The 9,132-nt window shown below is 39.5% G+C and overlaps 1 long non-coding RNA gene across 1 annotated transcript; it reads left to right on the forward strand.

The window, feature by feature from the left end:
* The first annotated feature begins 537 nt into the window (after positions 1-537).
* LOC121642668 lies at positions 538-4,190 on the forward strand. Its single transcript, XR_006010941.1, has 3 exons — positions 538-734; positions 2,142-2,194; positions 4,135-4,190. It is a non-coding gene; the product is annotated as an uncharacterized LOC121642668 (long non-coding RNA).
* The last annotated feature ends 4,942 nt before the right edge of the window (positions 4,191-9,132 follow it).

Below are 9,132 nucleotides of genomic sequence, written 5' to 3' on the forward strand. Positions count from 1 at the left end.
CATTTTCTCTTTCTTTAGACTATTCTCTTTAACCTGATTGGACTGGTTAGAAATACTCTCAGACTATTTCTAACTAGTCTTGCTGCTAAACTGTGATTCTGTAAACAATAACAATTATTAAATTCAGATGAACCAGTCTGACAACTAGCTAACTGTTCTGCCTTCTTCACCCCGATGCCAGATTTAGCTAAACTTGGGACTTAAGAATAACATGAAGAACTGGATTTGTTGTGTGAAAAGTGAAGATGAAACACAGCAGTGCAGGTGATGAAGGAGATACAATGATCAAACCAATCAATCAAAAGACTGTAATGTTTGGGAGCCACATGGAGAGTGAAGAGCTGAACAGGTGGAGGCAAATCTGCCCTAAAGGCCAAAATGCTTTTTCAATGCAGAGATGGAGAGCCTGCAGCCACTTGATGGCAGCAAAGCACTGTGCCTCAGCTGTGGGGGAAAAGATAGATGAGTTCCTGTTAAAAATGGTGGTGAAAGAGAGGTGGAGGAGGATGAAGAGGAGGACAAGAGGCTGAGAGAGGATCCATAATGTATGCCATCAGTCAGAGTGAAACACTGAAGGAAGATGCATATTTACAGGGGTTATGATACTCATGATGGCACAGATGCTGAAGCCTGAATGAGAGAGTTTCCTGTCCGTCACTCAGAGAAAACCTCGTTCTGCTGGAAAATGTCTGTTCGAAGCAGTCTGGTCCTAAAATCTGCCTAACTTAAAGCAGGTAAGGAGGAATCAGCCACAGCTGCACCAAAGGTGAGGGTCAGTTTTGTTGATTTATCTAGTTTTAAAATCTCAGATAACATGGACGTGTGACAACTGTCTCGTCAACACAGCCCTTAAAGTTGTTTCAATCCTCCTGAAAAACTGCCAGGTGTAATAAAAGATATAAAAAATGATAATCGGGTTTCAACCGTTGCTCAAAGTTTAGACCCTAAAAGTGTATTTTAGTGCAAAAATTAATGTTTAGATATGATTTAGTTGCTGAAAGTGATCAATAGCATCTGTGCTCATAGAGTCATTGTTAGCATGCTGTTATCCTCTGTCAGATAGGGAGGAGAGAAATTTCCCATTCCTTCTCTGTTTTATTGTCTTTTATTCATGCACATTGACAAACAACATATCTGACTCGCTAGGATCTATGTTCCTACCCTCACCTATGTTCACGAGCTGTGGGTAGTGACCACAAGAACAAGATCATGATATGGAGGGATGGATGGATGAATGGTGGATGGATGGATGGATGGATGGATTGTGGAAGGATGGATGGATGGATGATGGATGGATGGACATAGCTGTAATCTGATTTATTTTCACTAATTTAAATAAAACTATTATATTAAATTTAATATCAGAAATCAGCCTGTTAGGAGCGGTTGTATCACTAAATCTTTTTACTCTAATTTATACTCTGTTCTAATCTAGGATGCAACCCGAGGATGAAAGCAGTTTTGGTTCTTCAGGTATAGAGACATCGAGGTGGTTGCTAACTGGAAACTAAGATTGGAGGAAGAGGATACAAATTGAAAACATTATTGTTTATAGGGGAGTACATTCCTTAAAATAATAAATAAAAAAACATCAGCTACTGGCTTGTGCTTTGGTCCTTTTGTGATGAGCTCAATTTAAACACACCCAGGTGAGCCCTGCCTGTTTCCAGCTGTGGCCTGAATTTCATCTGTATTACTACTTTACACACTCATAGGAAATGGGAAATAAGAAGATGCATTTCTTTACTGCTGGGAAAACTATGTCACCATGTCGGTGTGAAGAAGCCATCCTGTCTCCATATCCACCTGCATGTATTCCCAACACCATCAAACTTCCATTTGATCTGTGATGAAAGAAATATGGACTCAGTAAAAGCAGCGTTATGAGGGGATCCTCCTCTGACCTCCAGTACCTTCAGATGTTTCTGACATGAAACGCTGCATCACAAGCGATGTGTCTGAGATGTGGAGGAATTTACATCTGCCTTTTTTTTTTTTTTTACTTATTTAAAATGCCGCCACATTAAAATGTTTGGGCAGTGTCAGAGGGGATGAAACGTTCCATTCGAAGAGTTTTCTGTAATAAGTATTTTTTCTTTAATTATCTCAAATGAATCTCTCAGTTCTGTTTTCCACTTCAGGTTTATCAGCCAGAGGAAATGGGAGAAGGATGCTGATGTTTCCACGGAAACAGGTACACAAATACACAAGTACACATTCTTTATCTTGGATTAAAAACCTTTAAAGGACAAAAAGTCCTTTTAAATCCATAATTTAACAAAAATTGAGCCAGATGAATTATGAGTTTTAAGTCCTCTCAATTTTTCATGATCCATCCATCCATCCATTATCTTGACCGCTTATTCCATTTCGGGTCGCGGGTGAACTGGAGCCTATCCCAGCATTTTAACAGGTGAGAGGCAGGGTACACCCTGGACAGGTCACCAGTCTGTCGCAGGGCCAAAACAGATAGAGACAAACAACCATTCACACGCACACTCACTCCTAGGGAGAATTTTAGAGTGTCCAATTAACCTAACATGCATGTCTTTGGACAGTGGGAGGAAGCCGGAGAACCCGGAGAGAACCCACGCATACACGGGGAGAACATGCAAACTCCACACAGAAAGGCCACCACCCTCAAGGTTTGAACCTCCCCCCAGCTGAGATTCGAACCGGCGACCTTCTTGCTTTGAGGCTGCGGTGCTAACCACCACACCGCCGTGCAGCCCCAATTTTTCATGATAGAAAACTTAAATACTTTGTTCATACTTAATGACTTTGGGCTTTTTTATTTGCTAAGAAAAAGTCTCTAAAGCCACATTTCTACTCCATTTATGTACGTATGTCAAATGTCGTCAAGCGTCACGCCCACATACTCCCATGTGTCTTTTACGTTGGCAGGGTTTAATCATGGAGTCAGTCATGGTTGGCATGGTTGTTGGTAATACATCCACTAGAGAATGATGGAGAGTTCAGAGTTATCATCGTAGTTCTGAAGTCAGTTTCATTGTAAACCTGGTGACGGTGGAGGAGATCATGATAATGTACATTAGGTCAGAAAGATCTAAAAAGAGGCAGTAGACGCTGGTGGTCTGTGTGGCCATTGAAGTGTAACTACACCCTCTACTTTTTGTGTAACGCCACCCACTGCCGAACTTGAAAAATGCCTGAAACTGCAAGGGTGTGGGGTGATCAGGGAGTGAAAAGTGGGTCGGGATACACAAGAAGAAATGATTGACAGACAGCAGCTCAGCTTACTAGCAAGATGCAAAGCAAGAATCACAAAGCAGCTCCGCCACGGAGCGGTCGGTCTTTGAGGTGGAAGACGTTTTCCCTCCTGAATCTCCTCAGCTACACAAGAACAAGGTGGTTCTAAAGCGTATTAGTCTGAACCGTTAGCCTTTATGCTGGCCTGTTAGCAGCTCCAGCAGCTCTGGAAAGCTGTGGAGACTCGTGGCAGGTTGTGGCAGCTGCAGGAAGTGCTGCTGCTACACTATGTCACGAAAAACATTCAAAAACTGGTTTTATTCTGTAGAGGGCGTTATGAGCCATTTTTACCCACAAAATCCTGTTTTTAAAAATAAAAACAAACAAACAAACAAACAAACAAACAAACAAAAAAAACTGTTTACAGTTTAAAAAAACACATTTTTGGGTGCACTAACCCTTTAAATACCAGTGAGCCTCTTCTTCTTCTTTGTTCTTTCACTAGTCCGGCTTGAGCTATACTGTTCAACACTGCCACCGTGGTTTCCAGTGGTACTGCTCCGTTTGCTATATCAGTACAGATCCACAATTTTTCCAAGAGCAGAAATTCACACGTAAAGGACGCAGAAGAAGAACATTAGGCTCTGTCTGTATGACTAATTAACAAAGAACATAATATTGGCTCAGTGAGTTAAGGTGGAAACGAGATGTGATTTTTTTTCTTTGAAGAAAGTGATTTTTTTTTTTTTCATCTACAAAGAGCATCTTTGTGGAAGGTAGAGCTTAAAGAGGTGTGGCAGCCTCTTTTCTTCTTCTGATTAACACTGTTCCTGTCTGAGTTTGGTGGACTGTCTTACAGTTATTCTGTTGTAGACTCTGATTTCTGTCTTCATGTCCTTGGCTCATGTGACATTTTACACTCAGGTGGACTCGGATGAACTGACTATCAGCAGCAATCATTTAGGACTCTAAGAAAGGAGGTGAATACACACGGATGTACAGTTTTTAATGATTTATTATTTATTAGATTTTCTTTCTTTCCATTTTTCTTCATTAATCCAGAACATTTTGTCTCCATCTATTAGATGAAATTCAAAAACAATTCATGTAATACATCAGGACACTTTAAATTTCAGACAATAAAATAACTAAAAGATACAGGGATGCCATCAGCCAGACAAGAAGCGATGAGAGCTTGAAAAACGGCACTACTGCTGTTTCCTATTTGTTTCACCTAAGGCAGTGCAGATAAAACGCCCTTCATGTTGCAGTAGCAACGTTTGATACCTTCTTTTCCACTAAAAATTAAGACAAACTCCACTAATAACAGCATTTGGACTCATATTGAGTCATTTCCTTTTTCCCTGTTATAAAATTCAAACTAGCCTCAGAAAATGAGACGGATAACCGTGCATCTGTTAGCGTGGAGATACTGTGCTCTTAATGCTCAGCCTTATTAGACCGGACGCCGTTCATAATTCTCTGTCTCTCACCGATGTTTAATTCATGCTCCTCTCAGTCTGACGCATTCAGCTTCATTTCAGCTCCAACAAAGAGCAGCTGCTAATGGTCTTTTTAAAGAGGAGGATTAAAATAAAACTCACCACTGGACAGGACAGGGTGGAGGACAAACGGCTTGAAAAGGAGACGGTGTCAGAAATATATTAACTGCTGTATGTGGGGAGCTTGACCTTTGCAACAGGGAGGTCTATATCAGAGAAAATGGGCTGAAAACATGGGCTCTGTTAATTAGTCTGGCAGTACTTTAATATTTATCTTTTTACCTCAGAGTCTGTAGTTAATTCACAAGGCAGTCAAATTAAAAGTTCAAAGTACTTTTGTGCATGTAGTGTTATTTGCTTCTGCTCAATGTCACTTATATATATGTGTGTGTGTATAATTTGTATTATGTATGACGTATTAGATTATCTGACATATTTTTGATAAAAAGAATTTATGTTTAGTGTGAGATTTATTGTTTTTTTTTGATTGGTTATGATTTAACACAAATAAAGAGGTATTTTTTTATAATATATCTTTGTGGGATTTAAAAGTCTCAGGTTGAAAATCCTGAGACTTGAAAATTCCAACTCAAGAAAACAAGTCATGATAAAAGACCTCCAAGTCCCAACAACTCCAAGGCAACATGTTAGTCATGGTTTATTTGTGGTTCTTTGCAGTTCAGAAAGTAGACCGGGAGGCAGAACCATCAGACCCATCTCTGTGGAACCAGCTCCCAGTTTGGCTTCAGGAAGCAGACATCCACTCTATCATTAACATCTGACTTAAAATTTTTCTTTTTAATTCATCTATAGGTCTGACTTGGAGACCCTGATTCATCCTTTTAGTTCTGCTGCTATAACCTGAGGCTGCTGGGGGGACATCCCATGATGCACTGGGCTCCTCTCTTTACTCTCCATGGCTGTGTCCAAATGTGCACCCTACTCCCTACATAGTGCCCTATATAGGGGTCACGCCATTTTGTCGAATGTCCGAATGTCCAGAGAGGAAAAAGAAGGGCACTCAAAATTACCCACAATGCATCTTAAAAAGTAGTGAGCATCGATGGTCACTAGACGGATCATTATACCACAATGCATTGCGGGCAGAAGCTCAACATGGCGCAGGGAGGCGAAAGAATTGAGCTGCGCGAAATTACCTATAAGCAAACAAACAAAGAATAAAATACAACATAAGGAATAAAAATCAAAATATTTACACACAACTTTGGATTGGATTTGGAATGACATCTTGACGTAGGTTGTGGTTGCCGTGGTGATGGTGGTGGTCACGTGGTTTGCGGCGAAGAAAAAATAGGCAGCTTCATTTCCGAATCGCCAAGCGAATGAGTCATTATGTAGCGTGCTATGTAGTGCAGCCCTATGAAGAGAACGAGGGGTTAGGGAGTAGGGTGGACATTCGGACACAGCCCATATATAAAAATCAGACGTTGTTGTCTTTGTTTCTCTTTTTCTTTCTTGTCTGGTACCGCTGGCGTGGAGTTATGGTGCTTGCTGACCCCTCTTTCCTGTCCTCTTCACTTCGCACTAGTGCAGACTTCCTGGTTCTGAAGGGTTTAAGAGGATTTCCTCTCCATTGTCTGCTCGTGCAACTTAGGATGGAGGTTTGATTCAAAGAGATTTGATGCAATCTGTTGATTTTCAGAGCTAGGGTCATTATTTTTAGTGACTGATTTATAAGTTATAAATTGAACTTAGGCGGATCATTTGATGGATTTCTTTATAATTGGACTAGAATTAATTGTATTGAATTGGTCACTGTGTATAAAAGTGGCTTATGATGACTTTGTGGTGAAATGGTGGTGTACAGACAAAGCCTAATTTGAATGAATTCAATTTTAGTCACAACTCAAGACCAACAGATCCCAAGAAGACAAGACCAACAAGCTGAGAAATTTTACCAGCAATTCCAGTAAAGATAAGACTAAAAAGTCTGCAGTCTAGACTGAGTTCTAACTTAAGATGCCTAAATCCCCACTCTGAACTGAAAATGAGATAATAAAATAGAATCTAAGTCTACGTTCAGACTGCAGGCATAATGCTCAATTCATGTTTTTTTTCTTCTTCGAAATCCGATTTTTTGAGAGTCCATTTACATTTCCAATTAAATGCGACTTTGTATGTGATCTCCTGTATGAATCTTATGTGCACCAAAAGTATCCCGCATGCGTAAAAGTGTGTGTGACGTCTTCGTGTTTGCGGTAACAGCGGAGTGTATGTTGCGATTATTAATATTTAAGTTATTGTCCACCAATAGCCAGCAAATTTTCAATGGCATCATTTTAAGGAAGAAATTACAAAAGAGGAGAGCCAGATTTTTGGCCATGGCATTTTGTGGAGCAGTGGCAGCAACGTGTATCAATATTTGTGTTGGGTATCAATGACGTCGGAATAATGTGACCTTGCTATTCAGACTGAAGTCGCATGGCAAAAGATCAGATACGTATTGGATTTAGGACCACATATCTTAGTGGCCTGAGTCACATTTGAAAAAATCGGATCTGTGTCGTTCAGACTGTTATGAAAAGATCAGATACAGGTCGCATGAGGCAAAAAATCGGATTTGTGTCATTTCAGCCTGCAGTCTGAACTTAACCTAAGTTTTTGTTACCAGTTATTGCCATGTTTGAGCAGAAAATCAGAAAACAGAATGCTTTGATATCCTATTTTATACTTGAGTTTAGGATTTTGAAATAGGAAAGTGTTTTTTTTCATATTTTGATCTTTGTTTTTTTTTTTGTTTGTTTTTTTAGTTTTTGACATTTTATTTTAGTAATGGAATGAACAAGTGATTTGTAGAAGTCTGTTTAGTATTTTTTTTTTTTTTAATTTTGGTTTAAAGTGGAAAAATTAAAGAAAAATTATTGCATTTCCAATTTTTCCTTCTCTTTGTTAAAATGAGGAAAAAAAGAGTTCCTGAACACTCGATCAATGAGTCCAGGAATTTTTTAGTACATTACGAACTGAAACCGCAGCTCTGACTGGATGTCCAGTCTCAGGATAGCAGGGATGATCGTTTCAGAGGAGAGTTCATTTTTCAGTATCAGTTGCCATGGTGATTTGACTGGGTAAGAAATGAATCAGCTTTGTGATGATAAAAATTCAGAGCTAAACCTTAAGCAACCTTCAGCCAGTTATCCTGCTTCATCGTACAGACACCTGCCAACCTCCCAGTAAAATAAGCTAACGTTACGTTTGCTAAGTTTATACAAAAAATGAAGGAAATTGTTGAAATTGAATTGAAATTGTTTTTAATTTAACACGGTAAATGACAATTAAGGGACAAAAGACATTGAGGCCATCAAGACTTTATAAAAGCAGTTGTCTTTTTCTAAGAATAAATCTGCTGACTCATCGAACAGCTAGCCAACCAGGTGAGGCAGCTGAGATAACTTATACAAACAAGCATTAATACATAGCATTCAGTGTTTGACTACCTGCTGTTCAGCAGTCAGCTACTGTCCGAGATTTGTAAAGGTACCATTACAAACTACAGTTTGTAGTGCTGACAAATGGACAAAAGGATGAGATTCAAATACACTGAAGAATTTTGCCTTTTTTCAGATTTGTTCAGACTTATTTGGAAAAAGTAACTATTTTCCATCATAATGTCTCATATTAAAGAAATAATCAGATTTTTGTCACCAAACACAATAAAACACTGATGTAAAAAGACAGTTTTTCTGTGACTTGTAAAGCTCTTTGGATCCAGTTTATTCATTTTCTTAGACTTTGCAAAGTTAGTCACAGAGGCAACAGGTTGAAGAGGGAAACAAAGACTCCCTAACAATACTCCCCAGCTTCTCCTAGGGGACCTCCATGCATTTTCAGCTTGATGAGGACAATTCCTACATTGTGTTCTGTGTGTACCCCAGAGTCTTCATGTTCAGAGTCTTCAGTTTGCTTCCATATCAACACACCATCCCATGGTTTCTTTAGTCTGAGACCGATCAAACCCCAGCAGCCAAGTTTCAATGAACAGGACCTCCCATCCCATAAAATCTGGTTTCAGTCCAACAAAGATATGAATTATTCTTAGTTTCCCTCTCCCCAAAGACCAATTTGCCCAGGACCACAATGATGCTTCAGAATTTCCACTATGGAAAGCCAAAGTTGTGCTTGTAGAAGTTCACTTTTTTGTGTGTTTGCTGTGAACGCCTCACATTTGTAGTCCAACCTTCGAACATCGTGCTGTTCACACTTTGTTCACTTATTTGGTTTCTGGGTTCGATTTTCTGACAAGGCTGTTATGCTGTACTTGTCTTTACTTGATGTGTCCTTGAACACACCACCAAAGTAACTTTGTCAGGAGAGATAAAGCTCACTGTGGGGGATTGTCAAGCTTTCAAACATTTCATGTCTCAGCAGGTAAATTTTTGTAACGAGGAAAGAACATTTCAAG

This window comes from Melanotaenia boesemani, chromosome 7 (assembly GCF_017639745.1).
Source record: "Melanotaenia boesemani isolate fMelBoe1 chromosome 7, fMelBoe1.pri, whole genome shotgun sequence".
NCBI classification, from domain to species: Eukaryota; Metazoa; Chordata; class Actinopteri; order Atheriniformes; family Melanotaeniidae; genus Melanotaenia; species Melanotaenia boesemani.